The sequence below is a fragment of the Bos taurus genome, chromosome 11 (assembly GCF_002263795.3).
Source record: "Bos taurus isolate L1 Dominette 01449 registration number 42190680 breed Hereford chromosome 11, ARS-UCD2.0, whole genome shotgun sequence".
Lineage (NCBI taxonomy): Eukaryota > Metazoa > Chordata > Mammalia > Artiodactyla > Bovidae > Bos > Bos taurus.
The window spans coordinates 17,394,719-17,419,026 of record NC_037338.1 but is presented as its reverse complement, the minus strand read 5'-3'; the positions used below and the strand labels follow the sequence as shown (position 1 = coordinate 17,419,026).

Genomic DNA, 24,308 nt, shown 5'->3' with positions numbered 1-24,308 from the left:
TTTCTGCTCTGATATTTACATCTACTTACCAGTAACTTACTGCTAGAAAGCTCTAACTCTAACATGAATAACAACAGCTGAATGCAGCCTATTTATTTTCCCATCATCTTTTTCAAAGTAGCTTTCCACAAATTTAGAAAAGTGTCTACCTTGCTTAGCCCAAGTTATTTCAGTGACATGAAGGTACTCTGGAATTGCAATAAAACAAATGGAAGGTCCTTTGAGTGCATTTCAAGTGGACATTTTTCAACAGTTTCTAATATCAATCTACTTTTTCTTCCCATGAAAGTGTGAAGGTGTGCTGAGTATCAGTAAAGACTTCAGAGACTCATAACCACCGTCTGAAGAAAGTTTTTTGCTCTGTTCCAGAACAGAGTGCTTCATGCTGAAAACAGAGATGAGGGTGTTTGTCAAAGATCTATTGATAGCTAAGACAAAATCAGTACCTATAGTTTATTCTTTGGTGAACTGAATAACAGAAAGATAAGTAGTCACCATTTGGAATTTAAAATGTAACATAGTCATTTAAAAATAAGATCTTGTTTGAAGATAATACAAGCAGAAAAACAGACACTATGAGACTTAAGCTTTATATTTGCTAATATACACAGTGACATCTTCTAAAAGGGGAACCTGAGTACTGCTCGTGGGATAGTGTTGAAATGAGTGAACACACAATTAAACTCAATGAGAATGAGGCTGAAAGAGAGGCTCAGCTGGAGATCTACCCTCAGGAAGTAGTTTAAAATATTGGCCATTTGGTACCATCTGTTGAATTCCATACCCTAAAAACAATGCTATTCAGAACTCAATTTTGTGAGCCAGGAATGAAGGATGTCTCTTACAGGGATCGTTTAACAGAACTCATTGGACAGAAGGAAGACCAGCAGAGGGACAGTGAAATCTCTTCTGACCACTCCACACCACATTAATTTGAAATGGACTGAGAAAGCACAAGCATTAATTCGTTCTCTCTCACACATGAGCCTCAAAGTTACTGTATAAGTAGAGAGGTCCGTAATAGTGTACATAATAAGTAGGCAAGAGGAAAAGTGTGACATGGTCAGATCATTTGTTCAGTAATTTATACAGGTACTTATGGAAGTTTCTATAATGTCACTACAGCAGTGAGAGCAGTTCTATTGTTCTGGATTATGTCAAATTTAGAGATTCTAGATACATCTTTAAGATGGCCATCACCATGATTATTCATCTCCTTTCTTGAACTTACTAATACTCTTTTTATGCAATGAAATAGCCAATGACTAGAAAGCAAAGACAGCAAACAAATGCAGGAATCAAAATTAGTCTTTTTGAAATTTGGAATTGTCTAGTTTTTATTGGAAAATTTATCAAAACATTTTAAAATCTTTGTTGATTTTGTCACTATATGCCTTGTATTTATTCTCTTACAGATTGTTCTATAGGTTATAAGCAGTTAATTTATAACAGTTTAATTGAATTAATATTAATTTAATTTTAGTACAATAAAGAAACTTTACTTAAATAGAAGTTTTATCCTCTTTCCTCCTTCGTGCTGCTGCTGCTGCTAAGTCGCTTCAATCGTGTCTGACTCTGTGCGACCCCATAGATGGCAGCCCACCAGGCTCCCCAGTCCCTGGGATTCTCCAAGCAAGAACACTGGAGTGGGTTGCCATTTCCTTCTCCAATGCATGAAAGTGAAAAGTGAAAGTGAAGTCGCTCAGTCGTGTCCCAACCTCAGCTACCCCATGGACTGCAGCCTTGCAGGCAAGAGTACTGGAGTGGGGTGCCATTGCCTTCTCTGCCTCCTTTGTGCTATTACTGTCAAATATCTCTGTCTTATACATTCATGCATACAATGTAATTATTATCTTATACTTCTGTGGGGCAAGAATACTGGAGTGGGTGCCATGCCCTGTTTCAGGGGGTCTTCCCAAACCAGGGATCAAACCCAGGTCTCCTGCATTGGAGGCAGATTCTCTACCATCTGAGCCACCAGGGAGGCCCTTGATAGATCCAGAATTTCTAATTAACGGTGTTTCCCATTTCGTCCTCTACCACACACAGTTGGAATTTGTCATCCCTCTGGCCTCAGGTCTCCACTATTATTATGAACAATCAGCTTTTACTTGCATTATTGTTGTGCACCAAAAGAAGTATTCTTTTCCCCTTTCATTTTACAATATTTTTCCTTTGATTTGGTGTTTACCAGTTTGACTGTGATATACTTGGTGTGGACTACTTTGGGTTTATCATATATGGATCTGTGGATTTATGATGTTTTTATCACTTTAATGAAATTTTAGTCATTATTTTCCAAAAAATGTTGCTCATATTCTCTTCTATTTCTCAGTTCAATTCAGTAACACAGTAGATTCTGACTCTTTGTGACCCCAAGGACTGTAGCATGCAAGGCTTCCCTGTCCATCACCATATCCCAAAGCTTGCTCAAAATCTTGTCCATTGTGTTGGTGATGCCATCCAACCATCTCATCCTCTGTTGTCCCCTTCTTCTCCCAACTTCAAACTTTACTAGCATTAGGGTCTTTTCCAATGAGTCAGTTCTTTGCATCAGGTGGCCAAAGTACTGGAGTTTAAGCTTGAGTATCAGTCCTTCCAATGAATATTCAGGACAGATGTCCTTTAGGATTGATTGGTTGGATCTCCTTGCAGTCCAAGGGACTCTCAAGAGTCTTCTCTAACACCACAGTTTAGAAGCATCAATTCTTCAGCACTCAGCTTTCTTTATAGTTCAAATCTCACATCCATACATGACTACTGGAAAAACTAGAAACAGCTTTGATTAGATGGACTTTGTTGGCAAAGTAATGTCTCTGCTTTTTAATATGCTGTCTAGGTTGGTCATAGCTTTCCTTCCAAAGAGCAGGCATCTTTTAATTTCATGGCTGCAAACACCATCTTCAGTGATTTTGGAGCCAAAAAAATAAAAATAAAATAAAAGCTGTCACTGTTTCCATTTTCATCCCATTTATTTGTCATGAAGTGATGGGACCAGATGCCATGATGTTGTGTTTTAAGCCAACTTTTCCACTCTTCTGTTTCACTTTCATCAAGAGGCTTTTTAGTTCTTCTTCACTTTCTGCCATAAGGGTGGTGTCATCTGCATATTTGAAGTTATTGATATTTCTCCCAACAATCTTCATTCAAGCTTGCACTTCATCCAGGCTGGCATTTCACATGATGTTCTCTGCCTATAAGTTAAATAAGCAGGATGGCAATATACAGCCTTGACGTACTCCTTTCCTGATTTGGAAGCAGCCTGTTGTTCAATGTTCAGTTCTAGCTGTTGCTTCTTGACCAGCATACAGATTTCTCAGGAGGCAGGTAAGGTGGTTTGGTACTCCAATCTTTTTAAGAATTTTCCAATTTGTTGTGATCCACAGAGTCAAAGGCTTTGGCATTGTCAATAGAGCAGAAATAGACATTTTTCTGGAACTCTCTTGCTTTTTCGATGATCCAAAGGCTGTTGGTAATTTGATCTCTGGTTCCTCTGCCTTTTCTAAATCCAGCTTGAACATCTGAAATTTCACAGTTCACATATTACTGAAGCCTGGCTTGGAGAATTTTGAGCATTACTTTGCTAGCGTGTGAGTGAGTGCAATTGTGCAGTAGTTCGAGCATTCTTTGGCATTTCCTTGCTCTGGAATTGGAATGAAAACTGATCTTTTTCATTTCATTTCATGAAAACTGGCCACTGCTGAGTTCCAAATTTGCTGGCATTTTCAGTGCAGCACTTTCACAGCATCATCTTTTAGGATTTGAGTTAGCTCAACTGGAATTCCATCACCTCCACTAGTTTTGTTTGTAATGATGTTTCCTAAATAGCTGTGAAAAGAAGAGAAGCGAAAAGCAAAGGAGAAAAGGGAAGATATAAACATCTGAATGCAGATTTCCAAAGAATAGCAAGAAGAGATAAGAAAGCCTTCTTCAGCGATCAATGCAAAGAAATAGAGGAAAACAACAGAATGGGAAAGACTAGGGATCTCTTCAAGAAAATCAGAGATACCAAAGGAACATTTCATGCAAAGATGAGCTCGATAAAGGACAGAAATGGTATGGACCTAACAGAAGCAGAAGATATAAAGAGGAGATGGCAAAAATACACAGAAGAACCATACAAAAAAGATCTTCACGATCCAGATAATCACGATGGTGTGATCACTGATCTAGAGCCAGACATCCTGGAATGTGAAGTCAAGTGGGCCTTAGAAAGCATCACAACAAACAAAGCTAGTGGAGGTGATGGAATTCCAGTGGAGCTATTCCAAATCCTGAAAGATGATGCTGTGAAAGTGCTGCACTCAATATGCCAGCAAATTTGGAAAACTCGGCAGTGGCCACAGGACTGGAAAAGGTCGATTTTCATTCCAATCCCAAAGAAAGGCAATGCCAAAGAATGCTAAAATTACCGCACAATTGCACTTATCTCACACGCTAGTAATGCTCAAAATTCTCCAAGCCAGGCTTCAGCAATATGTGAACCGTGAAGTTCCTGATGTTCAAACTGGTTTTAGAAAAGGCAGAGGAACCAGAGATCAAATTGCCAACATCCACTGGATCATAGAAAAAGCAAGAGAGTTCCAGAAAATATCTATTTCTGTTTTATTGACTATGCCAAAGCCTTTGACTGTGTGGATCACAATAAACTGTGGAAAATTCTGAAAGAGATGGGAAAACCAGACCACCTCATCTGCCTCTTGAGAAATTTGTTTGCAGATCAGGAAGCAACAGTTAGAACTGTACATGGAACAACAGACTGGTTCCAAATCAGGAAAGGAGTAGGTCAAGGCTGTACATTGTCACCCTGTTTATTTAACTTATATGCAGAGTACATCATGAGAAACGCTGGACTGGAAGAAGCACAAGCTGGAATCAAGATTGCCGGGAGAAATATCAATAACCTCAGATATGCAGATGAAACCACCCTTATGGCAGAAAGTGAAGAGGAACTCAAAAGCCTCTTGATGAAAGTGAAAGTGGAGAGTGAAAAAGTTGGCTTAAAGCTCAACATTCAGAAAACGAAGATCATGGCATCCAGTCCCACCACTTCATGGGAAACAGATGGGGAAACAGTGGAAACAGTGTCAGACTTTATTTTTTGGGGCTCCAAAATCACTTCAAATGGTGACTGCAGCTATGAAATTACAAGACGCTTACTCCTTGAAGAAAAGTTATGACCAACCTAGATAGCATATTCAAAAGCAGAGACATTACTTTGCCAACAAAGTTTCATCTAGTCAAGGCTATGGTTTTTCCTGTGGTCATATATGGATGTGAGATTTGGACTGTGAAGAAAGCTGAGTGCCGAAGAATTGATTTTTTGAACTGTGGTGTTGGAGAAGACTCTTGAGAGTCCCTTGCACTGCAAGGAGATCCAACCAGTCCATTCTGAAGGAGATCAGCCCTGGGATTTCTTTGGAGGGAATGATGCTAAAGCTGAAACTCCAGTACTTTGGCCACCTCATGCGAAGAGTTGACTCATTGGAAAAGACTCTGATGCTGGGAGGGATTGGGGGCAGGAGGAGAAGGGGACGACAGAGGATGAGATGGCTGGATGGCATCACTGACTTGATGGACGTGAGTCTGATTGAACTCCGGGAGTTGGTGATGGACAGGGAGGCCTGGCGTGCTGCAATTCATGGGGTCGCAAAGAGTCGGTAACGACTGAGTGACTGATCTGATCTGATCTGAGGGCCCACTTGACTTCATATTGCAGGATGTCTCTCTCTAGGTGAGTGATGACATCATCGTGGTTATCTGGGTCATGAAGATCTTTTTTGTATAGTTCTTCTGAGTAACCTTTCCACCTCTTCTTAATATCTTCTGCTTCTATTAGATCCATATCACTTCTGTCCTTTATTGAGCCTGTCTTTGCATGAAAATTTCCCTTGGTATCTCTAATTTTCGTGAAGATATTTCTAGTTTTTCCCATTCAGTTTTTTTCCTCCATTTCTTTGATCACTGAGGAAGTTTTTCTTATCTCTCCCTGATATTCTTTGGAACTCTGCATTCATATGGGTATATCTTTTCTTTTCTCCTTTGCCTTTAGCTTTTCTTTTCTCAGCTATTTGTAAGGTCTCCTCAGACAACTATTTTGCATTTATTTTCTGGGGATGGTCTTTATCACTGCCTCCTGTATAATGTCATGAACCTTGGGTCCATAGTTCTTCAGGCACTCTGTCTGTCAGATCTAATCCCTTGAATCTATTTGTCACTTTGGCTGTATAAATGTAGGGATATGATTTACTTCTTGTTTGAATGCTTTAGTGTTTTTTCCCCTACTTTCTTCAACTTAAGTCTGAATTTGGCTATAAGGAGTTCATGATCTGAGGCACAGTCAACTCCCAGTCTTGTTTTTGCTGCCTGTATAGAGCTTCTCCATCTTTGGCTGCAAGGAATATAATCCATCTGATTTTGGTATTGACCATCTGGTGATGTCCATGTATAGAGTCATCTCTAGTGTTGTTGGAAGTGGGTGTTTGCTATGTCCAGTGTGTTCTCTTGGCAAAACTCTGTTAGCTTTTTTCCTGCTTCTTTTTGTACTCCAAGGCCAAATTTGTCTGTTTGACTTCCTACTTTTGCATTACAGTCCCCATAATGAAAAGGACATTTTGCGGGGGTGTTACTTCTAGAAGTTCTTGTAGGTCTTCATAGAATCATTCAAGTTTAGCTTCATTAGTATTACTGGTTGGGGCATAGACTTGGATTACTGTGATATCGAATGGTTTGCCATGTAGGGCCAACAGGGCAGAGATCATCCTGTCATTTTTGAGACTGCACCCAATAACTGCATTTTGGCTCTTTTGTGGGCTATGAGGGCTACTCCACTTCTTTAAAGGGATTCTTACCCACAATAGTAGATATAATGGTCATCTGAGTTAAATTCGCCCATCCAGTCCATTTTAGTTCACTGATTCCTAAAATGTTGATGTTCACTCTTGCATTTCCTTACTGACAACTTCCAATTTCCTTGATTCATGAACCTAACATTCCATGTTTCTATGCAATATTGATCTTTATAGCATCAGACTTTATTTCTATCACCAGTCACATCCACAGCTGGGTGTTGTTTTCTCTTTGGCTCCATCTCTTCATTCTCTCTGGAGTTATTTCTCCACTGATCTCCAGTAGCATATTGGGCACCTACCGACCTGGGGAGTCCATCTTTCAGTGTCCTATCTTTTTGCCTTTTCACACTTTTCATGGGGTTCTCAAGGCAAGAATACTGAAGTAGTTTGCCATTCCCTTCTCCAGTGGACCACATTTTGTCAGAACTCTCCACCATGACCTGTCCGTTTTGTGTGGCCCCACATGGCATGGCTCATAGATTCCCTGAGTTAGACAAGGCTGTGGTCCATGTGAACAGTTTGATTAGTTTCTGTGATTGTAGTTTTCATTTTGTCTGCCCTGTGTTAGATACAGATAAGAGGTTTATGGAAGCTTCCTGATGGGAGAGCCTGACTGAGGGGAAAACTGGGTCTTGTTCTGATGGGTGGAGCCATGTTCAGTAAATCTTCAATTCAAGTTTCTGTTGATGGGTGGGGCTGTGTTCCCTCCCTGTTGTTTGACCTGAGTCAAAACTATGGTGGAGTTAATGAAGATATTGGTGACCTTCTCCAAAAGGTCCCATGCATGCACTGCCACACTCAGTGTCTCTGACCCTGCAGCAGGCCACCACTGACCCATGCCTCCATCAGTGACTCTTGGACACTCACAGTCAAGTCTGGGTCAGTCTCTTGTGGGGTCACTGCACCTTTCTCCTGGGTCCTTTTGTGCACAAGATTTTGTTGTGCCCTCCAAGAGTCTGTTTCTCAAGTCCTGTGTAAGTTCTGAGGGCTCTGTGTTGGGGTTAATGGTACCTCCTCCAAGAGGGCTTATGCCACACCCATGTCTGCTGTGGCCAGAGCCCCTGCCCTTGTGGCAGACCACTGATGACCCGTACCTCTGCAGGAGACACTCAAACACCTAAAGGCACGTCTGGCTCAGTCTCTGTGGGGTCTTCTGGTACACACAAGGTTTTGTTTGAGCCCTCTGAGAATATATTTCTCAGATTCATATATATATATAGTAGTAGTGTAGTAGTGAAAGTCACTCAGTTATGTCTGACTCTTTGCCATCCCATGGACTATACAGTCCATCGAATTCTCTAAACCAGAATTCTGGAGTGGGTAGCCTTTCCCTTCTCCAGAGGATCTTCCCAACCTAGGGATCGAACCCAGGTCTCCTGCATTGCAGGCAGAGACATTACCAGCTGAACCACAAGGGAAGACCAAGAATATTGGAGTGGGTAGACTATCCCTTCTCCAGTGGACCTTCCCAACCCATTAATTGAACTGGGGTCTCCTGCATTGCAGATGGATTTTTTACCAACTGAGCTATCAGGAAAGCCCCACATATATTGGAATATAGATCAATACAAAGTATGCATTAAGAAGAGAAAGAAAAGAAATAAGAAAAGCAAATACTTAGAGATCCTTGGGACAACATCAGCATCAGAATTTTTAGTGAATTTTTATTTTTCATATATATATATATATATATATATATATAAATGTTGTGAATGTACATATTGTGTATACAATATATATATTGGAATTCCTAGTGCAGATACATACATATATAGAGAAATGCTGATGTTGTCCCAAGGATCTCTAAGTATTTGTTTATTTTTCTTATTTCTTTTCTTTCTCTTAATAATGAATATTTTCTATTGATGTATATTCCAATTCACTAATTTTTTTCTCTAGTTACTGTAAATTTTTTAAGACACCATAATAATTATTAGATGGGGAAACAGTGGAAACAGTGTCAGACTTTATTTTGGGGGGCTCCAAAATCACTGCAGATGGTGATTGCAGCCATGAAATTAAAAGATGCTTACTCCTTGGAAGGAAACTTATGACCAACCTAGATAGCATATTCAAAAGCAGAGACATTACTTTGCCAACAAAGGTTTGTCTAGTCAAGGCTATGGTTTTTCCTGTGGTCATGTATGGATGTGAGAGTTGAACTGTGAAGAAAGCTGAGCGCCAAAGAATTGATGCTTTTGAACTGTGGTGTTGGAGAAGACTCTTGAGAGTCCCTTGGACTGCAAGGAGATCCAACCAGTCCATCCTAAAGGAGATCAGTCCTGGGTGTTCTTTGGAAGGAATGATGCTAAAGCTGAAACTCCAACACTTTGGCCACCTCATGCGAAGAGGTGACTCATTTGAAAAGACCCTGATTCTGGGAGGGATTGGGGGCAGGAGGAGAAGGGGATGACAGAGGATGAGATGGCTGGATGGCATCACCGACTCGATGGACGTTGAGTCTCAGTGAACTCCGGGAGTTGGTGATGGACAGGGAGGCCTGGCATGCTGCGATTCATGGGGTCACAAAGAGTTGGACACGAATGAGCGACTGAACTGAACTGAATAATTATTTCACATCAATTAGTGTACTTTTCATCTGTAGAATTTCTGGGTTTTTATTGTGTGTATTTGTTGTTGTTTGTTTGTTTGTTTTGTTTTTGTTTCCTGCATTTCATATCTTTGCAAAATACCATTACTATATTTACATCTCTCAAAATCTATCAAGCTCTGTTCTTCAAGAGACAACCAAGTCCCACCTCTTTAGTGAAGAGATTTCTACTAGCAATTAGTAGGCTTTATCACTTTCTGAGCTTCCAAGCACTTAGCTATTTTTTGTGTGTTATTTTTATAAATGATGTCAAATTCCAGATGGTATGATTTTGTACACTCTGCTTCATCTAGTGTATTATTTTACATATACTACCTTCTCAGTGAAAAGGTTATTTCCAGCTGAATATAATTCTATTAATAATCATATTATGATATTACTTAAACTTTTGCTAATCTCATTATTTCCCTTCATGAATCATAGCCTGGTGTTGGCAAAGTGGCTCACATAACTCAATGAAGCTATGAACCATGCTATGCAGGGGCACCCAAGATGGGTGGATCATAGTGAAGAGTTCTGACAAAACATGGTTAACTGGAGGAAGAAATAGCAATGCTTTCCAGTATTCTTACCAGAAAAACTTCATGAATATTATGAAAAGGCAAAAAGATAAGACACCAGAAGATGAGTCTTCCAGGTCAGAAACTATCCAATATGTTCCTGGGGAAGAGCAGAGGGCAACTACTAATAGCTCCAGAAAGAATGAAGCGGCTGGGCCAAAGCAGAAATGATGCTCAGTTGTGGAGATGTATGGTGATAGAAGTAAACTCCAATGCTGTAACAAACAATATTTCATAGGAACCTGCTCCTATGAATCAAGGTAAATTGAATGTGGTCAAGCAGGAGATGGCAAGATTAAATATTGACATCTTAGGAATCAGTGAACTAAAGTGAATGAGAATGAAAATGAAAGTGAAACTTGCTCAGTCGTGTCAGACTTTTCATGATCCATGAACTATACAGTCCATGGAATTCTCTAGGCAAGAATAATGGAGTGGGTAGCCTTTCCCTTCTCCAGAGGATCTTCCCAACCCAGGTCTCCCACACTGCAGGTGGATTCTTTACCAGCTGAACCTCAAGGGAAGCCCAAGAATACTGGAACGGGTAGCCTATGCCTTTTCTAGGGGATCTTCCTGACCCAGGAATCAAACTGGGGTCTCCTGCTTTGCAGGTGGATTCTTTACCAACTGAGCTATCAGGGAATGAGAATGGGCAAATTTATTTAGATGACCATTACATCTACTACTTTGGGCAAGAATTCCTTTAAAAAATGGAATAGCCCTCATAGTCAAAATGAGTCTGAAATGCAGTACTCAGGTGGAACCTCAAAAATAACAGAATAATCTAAATTTGTTCCCAAGGCAAACCATTCATAATCACAGTAATCCAAGTCTATGTCCCAACCACTAATGCTGAATAATCTGAAGTTAAACAGTTCTATGAAGACCTACAAGACCTTCTGGAACTAACACAAAAATAAGATGTCCTTTTAATCATAGGGAATTGGAATGTAAAAGTAGGAAGCCAAGAGACAACTGGAATAACAGGCAAGTTCAACTTTGGAGTAAAAAATGAGGCAGGGTAAAGTGTAACAGAGTTTTGTCAAGAGAACACACTGGTTGTACTAAACACCCTTTTGTACCAATGCAACCCACTGGACTTTACACACCAGATGGTCAATACTGAAAACAGACTGATTATGTTTCTTGCAGCTGAAAATGAGAAGCTCTTTACAGTCAGCAAAACCAAGACCTGGGGCTGACTGTGGCTCAAATCATGAGCTCATTATTGCAAAACTCAGGCTTAAATTGAAGAAAGTAGGGAAAAGCCACTAGGCCATTCAAGTATGACCTAAGTCAAATTCCTTATGATTATACAGTAGAGGTGATGAACAGATTTAAGGGATTAGATCTAATAGACAAAGTGCCTGAAGAATTATGGACAGAGGTTCATAACACTGTACGAAAGCAATGACGAAAACCACCCCAAAGAGAAAGAAATGCAAGAAGTCAAAGCGGTTGTCTAAAGAGGTTTTCCAAATAGTTGAGAAAAGAAGAGAAGCAAAAGGCAAGGGAAATGGGAAACATACTCAACTGAATGCAGAGTTCCAGAGAATAGCAAGGAGAGCTAAGAAAGCCTTCTTAAATGAACAGTGCAAAGAAATAAAGGAAAACAATGGGAAACACTAGAGGTCACCTCAAGAATTGGAGATATCAAGGGAATATTTCATGCAAGAATGGGCAAAACAAATGACAGAAATGAAGGGACCTAACAGAAGCCAAAGAGATTAAGAAGAGATGGCAAGCATACACAGAAGAACTATACAAAAAAGGTCTTAACCCATAGATAACTATGATGGCATGGTCACTCATTTAGAGCCAGTCATCCTGGAGTGTGAAGTCAAGTGGGCCTTAAGAAGCATTATTACATACAAACCTAGTGAAGGTGATGGAATTCCAGCTGAGCTGTTTAAAATCTTAAAAGATGATGCTGTTAAAGTGCTGCACTCACTATGGCAGCAAATTTTGAATACTCAGCAGTGTCTATAGGACTGGAAAGTTTCAGCTTTCATTCCAGTCCCAAAGAAGGGAAATGCCAAAGAACACTCAAACTACTGTACAATTTTGCTAATTTCACATGCTAGCATGGTTTGGCTCAAAATGCTCCAAATTAGGCTTCAGTAGTATATGAAGCAAATACTTGCAGATATGAAAATCTGATTTTAAAAAAGACAGAGGAACTGGAGATCAAATTGCCACCATTCTTTTGATCATGGAAAAAGCAAAAGAATTCCAGAAAAACATCTACCTCTACTTCATTGGCTACACTAAAGCCTTTAATTGTGTGATCACAACAAGCTGTGGAAATTTCTTGAAGAGATGGGATTACCAGACCAACTTACTATCTCTTGAGAAACCTGTATGAGGGTCAAGAGCAACAGTTAGAGTCAGACATTACCAATTATCTAGTTCAAACTACGAAAGGAGTATGACAAAGCTGTATATTCATTACCCTTCTTGTTTAACTTATATGCAGACTATATCATGTGAAATACCAGGCTGGATGAGTCATAAGCTGGAATCAAGATTCCTGGGAGAAATATCAACAACCTCGAATAGGCAGATGATACCACTCTAAGGACAGAAAGTGAAGAGGAACTACAGAGCCTTTTGAGGAGGCTGAAAGAGGAGAGTGAAAAGCTGGCTTGAAACTTGACGTTCAAAAAACTAAGATCATGGCACGTGGTTCCATCAGTTCATGGCAAATAGACGGGGAGATGTGGAAGTGGTGACAGATTTTATTTTCTTGAGCTCTAAAATCACTGGATGGTGACTGAAGCCATGAAATTAAAGGATGTTTGATCCTTGGAAAGAAAGCTATCAAACCTAGTGCTTAGTTATTCAGTCTTGACCAACTGTTTGCGATTGCATGGACTGCATCCTGCCAGGCTCCTCTGCCTGTGGGGATTCTCCAGGCAAGACTACTGAAGTGGGTTGCCATGCCCTCCAGGGTATGGCATGTCATGGTATGTCAAACCTAGACAGCATATTAAAAGGCAGAGAAATAACTTTACCAACTAATGTTCATATAGTCAAAGTTACGCTTTTTTGAGTAGCCATGTATGGATGTGAGAGTTGCACCATGAAGGCTGAGGGCCTAAATAATTTATGTTTACCATTTGTGGTACTGGAGAAGTCTCTTGAGAGTTCCTTGGACTGCAAGGAGATCAAACCAGTCAATCATAAAGGAAATAAACCCTGAATATTCATTGGAAGCTGCTGCTGCTGCTAAGTAATGTCAGTCATCAATCAGACTCTGTGCAATCCCGTAGATGGCAGCCCACCAGGCTCCTCCATCCCTGGGATTCTCCAGGCAAGAATACTGGAGTGGGTTGCCATGTCCTTCTCCAGTGCATGGAAGTGAAAAGTGAAAGTGAATTCGCTCAGTCATGTCCAACTCTTTGCAACCCCATGGACTGCAGCCCACTAGGGTCCTCCATCCATGGGATTTCCCAGGCAAGAATACTGGAGTGGGTCGCCATTGCCTTCTCCATATTTGAAGAACTGATGCTAAAGCTGAAGCTCCAATACATTGGCTACTTGTTGAAAAGAGCCAACAACGTGGACAAGACCCTGATGCTGGGAAAGGTTAAAGGTAAAAGGAGAAGGGAGTGACAGAGGATGAGATGGTTAGATGGCATCATCAACTCAATGTACATGAATCTGGGCCAACTCCAGGAGAGGGTAGAGACAGCAGAGCTTGGCATGCTGTAGCCCATGGCATCACAAAGAGTTGGACACAACTTAGTGATTGAATAACAACAAATCTCACTATTATCCTCATAGTCTTACTCTTTTAGCAATATTTAATATTTAGCCTTGTTAAAGATTGTGAAGAGCCTTATCTAAAGCTGTAAACAATTATTAAATATTTCATACTTTAGGATGTTTTTCCCTGAGGTAACTGCTTTAAGATTATCATGTTGAAACACCTAGGAACATACTGAGGTCTATGTGAATAGCATCCATTGTGGTTTTGTAGAATACGACCTATACACATACATGCATGGAGTCTTGATCTTAAACGGTATGACACTGATTCATCTAACTGGAAAGCCAGAGGCAGAGGAAGTTCAAGTTTGGTTTAACTCCAATATTTGTGCCTCCAACTCTTGGTTCTGCCTGTACTATGTCCTTCTTCCCATGAATAGTTTTTAGCTTCTAGCTAGCATCTCCTGGAGAATCCCAGGGACAGCAGAGCCTGGTGGGCTGCTATCCATGGGGTCACACAGAGTCGTACAGTGACTTAGCAGCAGCAGCATCTCTGATCATGGCAAATGTCTATAATTGTTTCAAGATCACAGCCATATACCATGATATCCTGAAAAACTGAAAATACAGGGAACTTTTTAGAGTTTCTGAGTTCATTACTCTTACCAGAATTTACATGTACTTTTAGGCCTGTTTGAGCTAAACTTGGAGTGGGTAGTTGGAAGTTGAAGGTATACTTGGAATGAAAATGAGATTGCAATAGGAACCAAAATACAATTATTTTAGAGAAAATGCAAATTGATTAAGCAATAAATTATATGAATTACACCTGGATACTTAAAAGATGTAGAAAACCCATACTTCATATGCTCATAATTTTTGTAATAAGCCTAATAAATTATATCTTGACTGTGCCTCCAAGGTTTTTTTCATCAACTATCCTCCTCCCCTTTTTATTCCTGGCTAAATTTAAAAATAACTTGGTTTATGTCCTGAATCAAAATTTTGTCCCTGTTATTTTCCTTGTATAATCAAATTACAAATGTTTTTGGATAAATTGTAAAATTAACATTACAACTAATCATATTTGATAGTCATGTAGTATAAACATTTAAAATTTAACTGTTCAATTTACTTTTTATTTTATATTTGTTAGCATGAAAGGCCTTTCATATTTTTAATTAGTTGTTTCTTCCCCCATTTTCAACAAGTAAAATATCATAGAGAAAGATACTCATCCATCCAAAAATTTAATGAACTCACCAAGGACACAAAGTGAGACTGACAAAAATTTAGTATCCATACCAACAGTGTTGAAATTGCCCTACCAAATTGAGCATAACACGCTTGATTTGGAATTTGAGGTCATACTGAAGACTGATTGCTCAGCAATAAATCTAACCCACAGGGAAGTAATATTAATAAGTCATTAAGATGGCTAAACATAAAACTGGCCATGGAACTATTAAGGCTGGTTTTTTTTTTTGTTTTTAACGTGAAGGTAAAAATCACTATCAAGATGTGATGTAATGAATAACAATAAATAGACATTTCTCTAGTTGATGGTCAAGAGAAAAAGGTTACGTATAATCATTTATGCCAATTTCTCATTTACATCACTTAAATATAATCTTAATGGCTAAATATGCTAAGATCACTCAGTTAAAAGTGCTTTTCTGAATTTGAAGTATAGCATTGTTTCCAGTACAAAAGGTATTTAAATGTACTGTGCACTAAGCTTGTTAACCCCTGAAAGAGTGAATGCATGTTCTGGAAAAAAGTACACCTCTTGGAAGAAACTCTAGGAAACTGGGATGCTGATTGAGCTGATTAAAAAATCATTTACCTGGTGTTTTTTATAATTAACATTGAAAGAAATATAAGTACAAGAAATATCCTTTTCATGATAACCATACAAAAAATTATGGGAATTTATTTTGAAAAACTACTATCTTAGAGTCTGCATGAGATATCTTGAAATTACACCTCACTTCTTAGAGATTAACTCAACTGTCTTGTGAGGAACTGACTTGAACAGGGACATCCAACTGATGATCAAACCCAGCTATATACAGATAGTTCTGTCACTTATCTCATGTCCAGAATCAGTCTGTCTACTCAAAATAAAAATGTAGCTATCTTTCCCACTTCCTTTTTTTGCTGTGCTTTCTGACTTCAAACAAAATGACAAAAGGATAATGGAACCAGGTAAAAAGAAACTTTTCACCAGTACACTAAAATAAAATATATGCATATCTGAAAAAAAGGATAAAAGTTAATACCAAGTAGGAGTTGAATATAGGTGTTACTTGAAAACCAACAATCATTTATTGAATATACTAAAGCAAAGAAAAACTCTAGAGTGGAATTTTATTATCAAACCAATATTTTTTAAGTTGACTTAAGTGCTTTTATGGTCCTCATATTCAGCTGCTTCTTAGAAGCTGATGTTTTATTTCCAATTATAAAAATCAGCCAAGAATGTTGAAGAACACATGTAAAAAGATGGTGGATAATATAAACATGCAATTTATAAAATAGGAAATCTAACAAGTTGTACTCAAACTTATTAATAATCACAGAAATACAAATTAAAACCACAATGAACTGTCTTTTATATTGACTTGGCCAGAGAAATTAGAAATCTATGCATGACCTTGTGCTGGCAATGATGTTGGTATATATAAATTCTGACAAAGTGCTGAAAAGAGCTTAGACTGACACAGCCATTCTGAAGAGACCTTGGAAATAGTTAATCATTTAAATATACACACAACCTAGTTAGAGTGAACATACAATTTGGAGACTGAAAGAGGATGCTATATATGTTTAGTCTGAAACAATAAAGTTAAACCAAGTTCATTCCAAGTAAACAAAAAAATATGTCAACTTACTTACGACCCAGTACATTTGTTCTTAGATATACATTTCAAAAAGTTTCACTCAAATTATTTGTAGGAATGTGGATTGGCCTAGAGTCTGTCATACAGAGAGAAGTGAGTCAGAAAGAGAAAAATAAATATGTAATATTAACACATATGTGGAATCTAGAAAAATGGTACATGCATACTAAGTTGTGTCTGACTCTTTGTGACCCTATGGACTATAGTCCTGCAAGGCTCCTCTGTTCATGGGATTTACCAGGCAACAATACTGGAATGGATTGCCATTTCCTTCTCTAGAGGGATCTTCCTGAACCAGGGATCGAACCCATGTCTCTCATGTCTCTTGCATCAGTAGGCAGATTCTTTACCTGGGACACAGGGCAGGAATAGATCCAGATGTAGACAATGGGCATGCAGACAGAGTGGGCAAGGGAAGTTGGGATAACACAGAAACTGGGACTGACAAATGTATAATATCAAGTGTAAAATAGATAGCCAACTTGTATATAGCACAGGAAGCTCAGTTTGGTGTTTTGTGGTAACCTGCTGCTGCTGCTAAGTCGCTTCAGTCCTGTCCGACTTTGTGCGACCCCATAGATGGCTGCCCACCAGCCTCCCCCGTCCCTGGGATTCTCCAGGCAAGAACACTGGAGTGGGTTGCCATTTCCTTCTCCAATGCATGAAAGTGAAAGGTGGAAGTGAAGTTGCTCAGTCGTGTCTGACTCTTAGCAACCCCATGGACTGTAGCCTACCAGGCTCCTCTGTCCATGAGATTTTCCAGGCAAGAGTACTGGAATGGGGTGCCACTGTCTTCTCCATTTTGTGGTAACCTAGATAGATGGGATTGGGAATGGGGGCAGAATTCAAGAGGGAGAAGATATATACATATAGCTGATTCACTTATAGCAGGAATTAACACAAAATTATAAAATGGCTATTTTTAAAAATCTTTAGGTGTAGACATAGAAGAATCACTATGGAAAAGCAATAATTCATATTAATACTCAAATCCTAACTAATGTGATAATTTGATAACCTTAATTTTCAGTAGTGCTTATTTGATTTCATTTGGCTTAATATTTTAATATATTTGTTAGTGATTACTATTTCCTCTTCTGTAATTTTTAACAGTTTTTCTTTGATACCTCAGTGCTTTGTTTTTTACTTGTATGAGTGATTCATGTTTTCCAATTTATAGAGCTTTTCCTTTTGACTTCTGTTATAATATTGGATCCATGCTATGAATTCTTCTAAATAAAATTTTTAAATCTTTTCATCAAATTATTTTAAATGTCTTTTGATAGTTTTATAAGACTGCACTAAACCTAAAAGAAATTTTGAAGATTTATCAGACTTAATTCAGTTTTCCAGAAGTAATAGGACTCTTGTCTTCTGCTATTGTGTTTCTCAGTATTGATTTGTTATTTATTTTGTATGGTTACAGTGCATGCCTTACTAATCTTAAGTCCTCATGAATGTATGGCTTTGTTGATAATGTTTTTTTCTACAACATAACTTAAATTGAATACTTACTTAGTTATCTCAAAAAACTTAAGTAAATATTGAAAGTATAACCCTCAATCATCCCTGCAGCCCATTTGTACTGAGAACATGGATGTGGAGTCCACTGACAGAGGCAAGTAGAAAGAATTGTTGTTTTGTTTATATTGAGATTCTGAAAACAAATTCAAGTATAACTCAATCTAAGTTCTTTCTTTCTACTTAAGTCAAGAAAAACTGCCTGGTTTAGGGTTTTTTATCTAAGAAACAACCAAAAATGCACACTCAAAACAACCAAAATCCCATCTAAACTTTATGTTGTTTAATTAACACCTGAGGAGTTATTCAGCATTTCTCTATAACAGGTATACTTCTAGACACAAGAGAGAGGTTGAAAATAAAATTAATGCTCTAATAGATTCTAGATTCCAGTGGAAACATAATAGGCAAAATGAGGATAACTAACAAATAATCAGCTCAGTTTCAGATATTGGAAATCCATGAAGACAATAAAAGAGACATTACTGTAATAGCAAATTGGGTTGAGAATATGTTGTTTTAAAAGAGCATTAAAGAATATATTTTATGAGGAGGTGACAAATGAGCCTGAATATTGTTGGTAAAAAGAAGGCATCTATGAGAAGATCTTCATGGCAAATAGATGGTCAAAAGTCAAAACTGTGATAGATTTTCCTTTCTTGGGCTCCAAAATCACTGTGGATGTTGACTGCAGCCATGAACTTAAAAGACACTTGCTCCATGAAAGGAAAGCTATTATAAACCTAGACAGCATATTAAAAAGAAGAGACATCATTTTGATGACAAAGGTCCATAGAGTCAAAGCAATGGCTTTTCCAGTAGTCATGTATGGATGTGAGAGTTGGACCACAAAGAGTGTTTTTGAACTGTGGCACTGGAGAGGATGCTTGAGAGTCCCTTGGACTGCAAGGAGATCAAATCAGTCAATCAAAAAGAAAACCAACCCTGACTATACACTGAAAGGACTGATGTTGAAGCTGAAGCTCCAAAACTTTGGCTATTTGTTGTGAAGAGCTGACTCATTGGGAAAAAAAAAAAAAACAAAAACCTGTTGCTGGCAAAGACTGATGGCAGAAGGAGAAGGGGGTGACAGAGGATGAGATAGTTGGATTACATCCCCAACTCAATGGACATGAGTTTGAGTAAAGTCTGGGAGATAGTAAAGGAAGTAGGGAAGCCTGGCATACTGCAGTCCATAGGGTTGCGAAGAGTCAGATATGACTTAGGACTGAACATCAGAAAAAAAAAAGAGAGAGAGAGAGAGAAAATCTGGGAATAGAGATTTCTCTACTTAGAGAGGCAAGAACAAAGATCCTGGAAGAGTAACAAACTTAAGGTGGCTAAGAAAAAAAAAGAATACAAGCTTGGTTAGCCATTGGATCAATGAGATAAGGAGCACAAGATAATAATATAGAATTTAGCAATAATTAACATTTTCAGTACCTTATGTCCTTGATATTTACTGTAGAATACCTGAAGTCAAAGAGAAATATGATTTATTTAAAAGAGATTTTTCTGCTGCAATTTATAGAAAATAATTATGGAACAGACACATGGAGATCAGTTAGGAGACTACTGAAGTACATGTAGAAGGTATCCAACATTACTAGTCAACAGATAAACGTAAACTAAAGTCACAACTAGATACCATGCTAATCAAAATGGTTCAGTTCAGTTAAGTTCAGTCGCTCAGTTGTGTCTGACTCTTTGCGACCCCATGAATCGCAGCACACCAGGCCTCCCTGTCCATCACCAACTCCCGGAGTTCACTCAGACTCACGTCCATCGAGTCAGTGATGCCATCCAGCCATCTCATCTTCTGTCATCCCTTTTCCTCCTGCCCCTAATCCCTCCCAGCATCAGAGTCTTTTCCAGTGAGTCAACTCTTCGCATGAGGTGGCCAAAGTACTGGAGCTTCAGCTTTAGCATCATTCCTTCCAAACACCCAGGCCTGATCTCCTTTAGAATGGATTGGTTGGATCTCCTTGCAGTCCAAGGGACTCTCAAGAGTCTTCTCCAACACCGCAGTTCAAAAGCATCAATTCTTTGGCACTCAGCTTTCTTCCCAGTCCAACACTCACATCCATACACGACCACAGGAAAAACCATAGCCTTGACTAAACAGACCTTGGTTAGCAAAGTAATGTCTCTGCTTTTGAATATGCTATCTAGGTTGGTCATAACTTTTCTTCCAAGGAGTAAGTGTCTTTTAATTTCATGGCTGCAATCACCATCTGCAGTGATTTTGGAGCCCAAAAAGATAAAGTCTGACACTGTTTCCACTGTTTCCCCATCTATTTTCCATGAAGTGATGGGACCAGATGCCATGATCTTCATTTTCTGAATGTTGAGCTTTAAGCCAACTTTTTCACTCTCCTCTTTCACTTTCATCAAGAGGCTTTTTAGTTCCTTATCACTTTCTGCCATAAGGGCGGTGTCATCTGCATATCTGAGGTTATTGATATTTCTACCAGCAATCTTGATTCCAGCTTGTGCTTCTTCCAGTCCAGCGTTTCTCATGATGTACTCTGCATATAAGTTAAATAAGCAGGGTGACAATATACAGCCTTGACATACTCCTTTTCCTATTTGGAACCAGTCTGTTGTTCCATGTCCAGTTCTAACTGTTGCTTCCTGACCTGCATACATGTTTCTTAAGAGGCAGTTCAGGTGGTCTGGTATTCGCATATATTTCAGAATTTTCCACAGTAAAATGGTTATAGGTAGACAATACCAAGAGTTAATGACAATGTAGAGGAAAATTCTCACATATTGCTTATTGGAATGTGACATGATATAGCCATTTTGAAAAAAGTCTTTGACAGTTTCCTTTCTTCTTAATCATACACCTATTGCAGGAACCAGTAATTCTATTTCTAAGTATATGTCTAAGAGAAATGAGGGTGCATATATACACAAAGTCTTAAAGGAATATCCACAGCAGTTTCACCCAGTGAGAAAAAATGGAAACGATCCAAATTGTCATCAGTAAAATAATTCAAAAGTTAAGTTCAGTTTAGTCACTTAGTCATGTCAAACTCTTTGAGACCCCATTGACTGCAGCACGCCAGTCTCCCTGTCCATCACCAACTCCCACAGTTTACTCAAACTCATGTCCATTGAGTCATGAGGCTATCCAATCATCTCATCCTCTGTCATCCCCTTCTCCTCCTACCTTCAATCTTTCCCAGTGTCAGGGTCTCTTCCAATAAGTCAGTGCTGCGCATCATGTGGCTAAAGTATTGGAATTTCAGCATCAGTCCTTCCAATGAATATTCAGGACTGATTTCCTTTAGGATGGATTGGCTGGATCTCCTTGCAGTCCAAGGGACTCTCAAGAGTCTTCTCTAACACCACAGTTCAAAAGCATCAATTCTTCAGTGCTCAGCTTTCTTCCAACTCTCACATCCATACATACTACTGGAAAAACTATAGACTTGACTAGGCAGACATTTGTTGGCAAAGAAATGTCTGTTTTTGAATATGCTGTCTAGGTTGGTCATACCTTTTCTTCCAAAGAGTAAGCATCTTTTAATTTCATGGCTGCAGTCATCATCTGCAGTGATTTTGGAGCCCCCCAAAATAAAGTCTGCCACTGTTTCCACTGTTTCCCCATCTATTTCCCATGAAGTGATGGGACTGGATGCCATGATCTTAATTTTCTGAATGTTGAGCTTTAAGCCAACTTTTTCACTCTCCTCTTTCACTTTCATCAAGAGGCTCTTTAGTTCTTCTTCACTTTCTGCCACTTTCTGCCACCACTTAGGGTGGTGTCATCTGCATATCTGAGGTTATTGATATTTTTTTCCAGCAACCTTCATTCAAGTTTGTGCTTCATCCAGCCCAGTGTTTCTCATGATATACTCTGCATATAAGTTAAATAAGCAGGGTGACAATATACAGCCTTGATGTACTCCTTTTTCTATTTGGAACCAATCTGTGGTTCCATGTCCAGTTCTAACTGTTGCTTCCTGACCTGAATACAGATTTCTCAAGGTGGTCTGGTATTCCCATCTCTTGAAGAATTTTCCAGTTTGTGGTGATCTGCACAAAGACTTTGGCATAACCAATAAAGCTGAAACGGATGTTTTTCTGGAACTCTTGCTTTTTTGGTGATCCAATGGATGTTGGCAATTTGATCTCTGGCTCCTCTGCCTTTTCTAAAACTAGCTTAAACATCTGGAAGTTCATGGTTCATCTATTGTTGAAATCTGGCTTGGAGAATTTTGAGCATTACTTTACTAGCTTGAGAGATGATTGCAATTGTGTGGTAGTTTGAGCATTCTTTGGCATTGCTTTTCTTTGGGATTGGAATGAAAACTGACCTTTTTCAGTCCTGTGGCCACTGTTGCCTTTTCCAAATTTGTTGGCATATTAAGTGCAGAACTTTCATACCATCATCTTTTAGGATTTGAAATAGCTCAACTGGAATTCCTTCACCTCCACTAGCTTTGTTCATAATGATGCTTCCTAAGGTCCACTTGACTTCGCATTCCAGGATGTCTGGCTCTAGATGAGTGATCACACCATTGTGATTATCTTGTTCATGAAAATCTTTTTTGTATAGTTCTTCTGTGTATTCTTGCTACCTCTTCTTAATATCTTCTGCTTTTGTTAAGGCCATACCATTTCCATACCATTGCATTCACAAAGCATGCTGTATTAATATAACTGAATTATATTTAGCAAATTTAGCAATAACAAGGTAAGAAATATTGCTATACACAAAAAAATATTGTCAAAAAATTGAATGAAAGGAGTCAGATATGAATGAGTACACACTATATAACTGGATTTATATGAAATTCAAGAACAGACAAGACTAATATATGGTATTTGAAATCAGAACAGTAGTAGATATTTGGCAAAGAGTTGAGGGTAGGGTAGACTGGCTGATGAGTTGTGTGAAGGAATTTTCCATGTAATATAAATGTTCTATATCTTAGTTTTAGTGATAATATTATGTGACAAAACTCAATGAACTCTTCACATTATATCTGAGCATTTTAAATTCTAAAAATGAATTTTGTGGAAGGCTCAATGCAAAGGTTGTTAGCACTGAAAGAAAATGCTTCCCTTGCTCTGTCCTCAGTTTTGAGGATGACTCAGTTGCTTAGGGCTCTGGTATGTGACTTGGTGAAACATTTTTGTCCTCTCCTTGGATGTACATAAGAACAGAACAGATTTTGTTCACAGAATCACAGCAGAAACCACCTAATGGATCTTGAAATATTCCTGTCAAATGATGAAAAGGATTGCACATGCATGATTTGTGAAATACAGAAATGTTTTGTATCATGATTTATGGCAGTGCTGCATAAAACTGTAAAATCTTAGGACTTTATACAACAATAAGCCCCACAATACCTGCCTTCTAGTTCAATAGAGACAATTATTTTTTTATTATAATTCATTTTCCATTGCTATCATATAACTCTTTTATCAACCACACATGATTTATCTGCTTCTTGATTCAAATAACTATAGTATACCTGGTCCAGGTGACACAATATAGATTTCAGAATGGAAATGTATCACTCTCTGTGAAGCAGATGTAAAAGAACAGAAGAAAAATAAAGTGATTCTGGAAAAAAGAAGTGTAAATGGGAAAGGAAAGTAGTACATTTAATTTTTTTTTCTAATTTATGTGTTAATCAGGAGGAAAGTTAAATATTTGAAATACTGTCATTTTTTTCCTGGAGTTTTCTGGTGCAGACTGGAAAACCTGCTAGACAAATTCTGTAAGAGCTTTAACACTGGAAAACTGTTATTTTACATTACTGCATCTATCTTCAAAACCACGGTCGAAAAACAGAAATGGCCTTGCCTAACATTTGAGAAGCTCTCTCTTCGTGTGCCCACACAGGCATTACATGCATGACAGTGAATATGTTGTTCTATTAACATGTCAATGATTAAAGGAGTTTAAGAAGAGAGAATATCTATCCAGCCTCCATCCTGGTAGACACATTATGGTAGAAAACCAGGACCAGAAGCAGGAGCTAGTTTCTAAAAGTAGCATCTTTTAGGAGTTTAGGGTGAGAGATAATGGAACAATGAGGTCAGACCACATATAAGAATAGAACTTTGACCATAATCTTGTAGTCACCATTCTGGGAACCCAAACTATAGCTTCTGCAGTAATTGGCCT

At 38.6% G+C, this 24,308-nt stretch overlaps 1 non-coding gene across 1 annotated transcript; it reads right to left on the bottom strand.

Annotated features, from left to right (window-relative positions):
- Positions 1 to 23,854: 23,854 nt before the first annotated feature.
- On the bottom strand, positions 23,855 to 23,916 carry LOC112448906 (U7 small nuclear RNA). The gene has a single exon (XR_003037367.1). It is a non-coding gene; the product is annotated as a U7 small nuclear RNA (small nuclear RNA).
- Between the last annotated feature and the right edge of the window lie 392 nt (positions 23,917 to 24,308).